We start from the raw sequence: 5000 nt of genomic DNA, 5'->3' as shown, positions 1-5000 counted from the left end.
TCTGTGGCATTTTCTACATCGTGTACTGGGGTGACATTGCGATGTTCTGTGGCATTTTATACATCATGTACTGGGGTGACATTGTGTAGTTCTGTGGCATTTTCTACATCATGTACTGGGGTGACATTGTGTAGTTCTGTGGCATTTTCTACATCATGTACTGGGGTGACATTGTGTAGGTCTGTGGCATTTTCTACATCATGTACTGGGGTGACATTGTGTAGTTCTGTGTCATTTTCTACATCATGTACTGAGGTGACATTCTGTAGTGCTGTGTCATTTTCTACATCATGTACTGGGGTGACATTATGTAGGTCTGTGGCATTTTCTACATCGTGAACTGGGGTGACATTATGTAGTTCTGTGGCATTTTTGTACATCGTGTACTGGGGTGACATTATGTAGGTCTGTGGCATTTTCTACATCATGTACTGGGGTGACATTGTGTAGGTCTGTGGCATTTTCTACATCATGTACTGGGGTGACATTGTGTGGTGCTGTGACATTTTCTACATCATGTACTGGGGTGACATTGTGTAGTTCTGTGACATTTTCTACATCATGTACTGGGGTGACATTGTGTAGTTCTGTGGTATTTTCTACATCATGCACTGGGGTGACATTGTGTAGTTCTGTGGTATTTTCTACATCTTGTACTGAGGTGACATTCTGTAGTTCTGTGGCATTTTCTACATCATGTACTGGGGTGACATTCTGTAGTTCTGTGGCATTTTCTACATCATGTACTGGGGTGACATTGTGTAGTGCTGTGGCATTTTCTACATCATGTACTGGGGTGACATTGTGTAGTGCTGTGGCATTTTCTACATCATGTACTGGGGTGACATTCTGTAGTTCTGTGGCATTTTCTACATCATGTACTGGGGAGACATTATGTAGGTCTGTGGCATTTTCTACATCATGTACTGGGGTGACATTGTGTAGGTCTGTGGCATTTTCTACATCATGTACTGGGGTGACATTGTGTAGGTCTGTGGCATTTTCTACATCATGTACTGGGGTGACATTGTGTAGGTCTGTGGCATTTTCTACATCATGTACTGGGGTGATATTCTTTAGTTCTGTGGCATTATCTACATCATGTACTGGGGTGACATTGTGTAGTTCTGTGTCATTTTCTACATCATGTACTGGGGTGACAATGTGTGGTGCTGTGACATTTTCTACATCATGTACTGGGGTGACATTGTGTAGTTCTGTGGCGTTTTCTACATCATGTACTGGGGTGACATTATGTAGGTCTGTGGCATTTTCTACATCATGCACTGGGGTGACATTGTGTAGGTCTGTGGCATTTTCTACATCATGTACTGGGGTGACATTCTGTAGTTCTGTGGCATTTTCTATATCGTGTACTGGGGTGACATTATGTAGGTCTGTGGCATTTTCTACAGCATGTACTGGGGTGACATTGTGTAGTTCTGTGGCATTTTCTACATCGTGTACTGAGGTGACATTGTGTAGTTCTGTGGCATTTTCTACATCATGTACTGGGGTGACATTGTGTAGGTCTGTGGCATTTTCTACATCATGTACTAGAGTTACATTGTGTAGTGTTGTGGCATTTTCTACATCATGTACTGGGGTGACATTGTGTAGTTCTGTGGCATTTTCTACATCATGTACTGGGGTGACATTGTGTAGTTCTGTGACATTTTCTACATCGTGTACTGGGGTGACATTGTGTAGTTCTGTGACATTTTCTGCATCATGTACTGGGGTGACATTCTGTAGGTCTGTGGCATTTTCTTCATCGTGTACTGGGGTGACATTCTGTAGTTCTGTGGCATTTTCTACATCATGTACTGGGGTGACATTGTGAAGTTCTGTGGCATTTTCTACATCATGTACTGGGGTGACATTCTGTAGTTCTGTGGCATTTTCTACATCATGTACTGGGGTGACATTCTGTAGTTCTGTGGCATTTTCTACATCATGTACTGGGGTGACATTGTGTAGGTCTGTGGCATTTTCTACATCACGTACTGGGGTGACATTCTGTAGTTCTGTGGCATTTTCTACATCATGTACTGGGGTGACATTATGTAGTTCTGTGGCATTTTCTACATCATGTACTGGGGTGACATTCTGTAGTGCTGTGTCATTTTCTACATCATGTACTGGGGTGACAATGTGTAGTGCTGTGTCATTATCTACATCATGTACTGATGTGACATTCTGTAGTTCTGTGGCATTTTCTACATCATGTACTGGGGCGACATTGTGTAGTGCTGTGGCATTTTCTACATCGTGTACTGGGGTGACATTGTGAATTTCTGTGGCATTTTCTACATCATGTACTGGGGTGACATTGTGTAGTGCTGTGGCATTTTCTGCATCATGTACTGAGGTGACATTGTGTAGTTCTGTGGCATTTTCTACATCATGTACTGGGGTGGCATTGTGTAGTTCTGTGACATTTTCTACATCATGTACTGGGGTGACATTGTTTAGTTCTGTGACATTTTCTACATCATGTACTGGGGTGACATTATGTAGGTCTGTGGCATTTTCTACATCATGTACTGGGGTGACATTGTATAGTGCTGTGGCATTTTCTACATCATGTACTGGGGTGACATTATGTAGGTCTGTGGCATTTTTGTACATCGTGTACTGGGGTGACATTATGTAGGTCTGTGGCATTTTCTACATCATGTACTGGGGTGACATTGTGAAGTTCTGTGGCATTTTCTACATCATGTACTGAGGTGACATTCTGTAGTTCTGTGGCATTTTCTACATCATGTACTGGGTGACGTTGTGTAGTTCTGTGGCATTTTCTACATCATGTACTGAGGTGACATTGTGTAGTGCTGTGGTATTTTCTACATCATGTACTGGGGTGACATTCTGTAGTTCTGTGACATTTTCTACATCATGCACTGGGGTGACATTATGTAGTTCTGTGGTATTTTCTACATCATGTACTGGGGTGACATTATGTAGGTCTGTGGCATTTTCTACATCATGTACTGGGGTGACATTATGTAGTTCTGTGGCATTTTCTACATCATGTACTGGGGTGACATTGTGTGGTGCTGTGACATTTTCTACATCATGTACTGGGGTGACATTATGTAGTTCTGTGGCATTTTCTACATCATGTACTGGGGTGACATTGTGAAGTTCTGTGGCACTTTCTACATCATGTACTGGGGTGACATTGTGTGGTGCTGTGACATTTTCTACATCATGTACTGGGGTGACATTGTGAAGTTCTGTGGCATTTTCTACATCATGTACTGGGGTGACATTGTGTGGTGCTGTGACATTTTCTACATCATGTACTGGGGTGACATTGTGAAGTTCTGTGGCATTTTCTACATCATGTACTGGGGTGACATTGTGTAGTTCTGTGGCATTTTCTACATCATGTACTGGGGTGACATTATGTAGGTCTGTGGCATTTTCTACATCATGTACTGGGGTGACATTGTGTAGGTCTGTGGTATTTTCTACATCATGTACTGGGGTGACATTGTGTAGGTCTGTGGTATTTTCTACATCATGTACTGGGGTGACATTGTGTAGTTCTGTGGCATTTTCTACATCATGTACTGGGGTGACATTGTGTAGGTCTGTGGCATTTTCTACATCATGTACTGGGGTGACATTGTGTAGTTCTGTGGCATTTTCTACATCATGTACTGGGGTGACATTGTGTGGTGCTGTGACATTTTCTACATCATGTACGGGGGTGACATTGTGTAGGTCTGTGGCATTTTCTACATCATGTACTGGGGTGACAGTCTGTAGTTCTGTGGCATTTTCTATATCATGTACTGGGGTGACATTGTGTAGTGCTGTGTCATTTTCTACATCATGTACTGATGTGACATTCTGTAGTTCTGTGGCATTTTCTACATCATGTACTGGGGTGACATTATGTAGGTCTGTGGCATTTTCTACATCGTGTACTGGGGTGACATTGTGAATTTCTGTGGCATTTTCTACATCATGTACTGGGGTGACATTGTGTAGTGCTGTGGCATTTTCTGCATCATGTACTGAGGTGACATTGTGTAGTTCTGTGGCATTTTCTACATCATGTACTGGGGTGGCATTGTGTAGTTCTGTGACATTTTCTACATCATGTACTGGGGTGACATTGTTTAGTTCTGTGACATTTTCTACATCATGTACTGGGGTGACATTATGTAGGTCTGTGGCATTTTCTACATCATGTACTGGGGTGACATTGTATAGTGCTGTGGCATTTTCTACATCATGTACTGGGGTGACATTATGTAGGTCTGTGGCATTTTTGTACATCGTGTACTGGGGTGACATTATGTAGGTCTGTGGCATTTTCTACATCATGTACTGGGGTGACATTGTGAAGTTCTGTGGCATTTTCTACATCATGTACTGAGGTGACATTCTGTAGTTCTGTGGCATTTTCTACATCATGTACTGGGTGACGTTGTGTAGTTCTGTGGCATTTTCTACATCATGTACTGAGGTGACATTGTGTAGTGCTGTGGTATTTTCTACATCATGTACTGGGGTGACATTCTGTAGTTCTGTGACATTTTCTACATCATGCACTGGGGTGACATTATGTAGTTCTGTGACATTTTCTACATCATGTACTGGGGTGACATTGTGTAGTTCTGTGGCATTTTCTACATCATGTACTGGGGTGACATTGTGTAGGTCTGTGGCATTTTCTACATCATGTACTGAGGTGACATTGTGTAGTTCTGTGGCATTTTCTACATCATGTACTGGGGTGACATTGTGTAGTTCTGTGACATTTTCTACATCATGTACTGGGGTGACATTATGTAGTTCTGTGGCATTTTCTACATCATGTACTGGGGTGACATTGTGTAGTGCTGTGGCATTTTCTACATCATGTACTGGGGTGACATTGTGTAGTTCTGTGGCATTTTCTACATCATGTACTGGGGTGACATTGTGTAGTGCTGTGGCATTTTCTACATCATGTACTGGGGTGACATTGTGTAGGTCTG

The sequence above is a fragment of the Babylonia areolata genome, chromosome 24 (assembly GCF_041734735.1).
Source record: "Babylonia areolata isolate BAREFJ2019XMU chromosome 24, ASM4173473v1, whole genome shotgun sequence".
NCBI classification, from domain to species: Eukaryota; Metazoa; Mollusca; class Gastropoda; order Neogastropoda; family Buccinidae; genus Babylonia; species Babylonia areolata.
Note: the sequence above shows the minus strand (reverse complement) of the source record.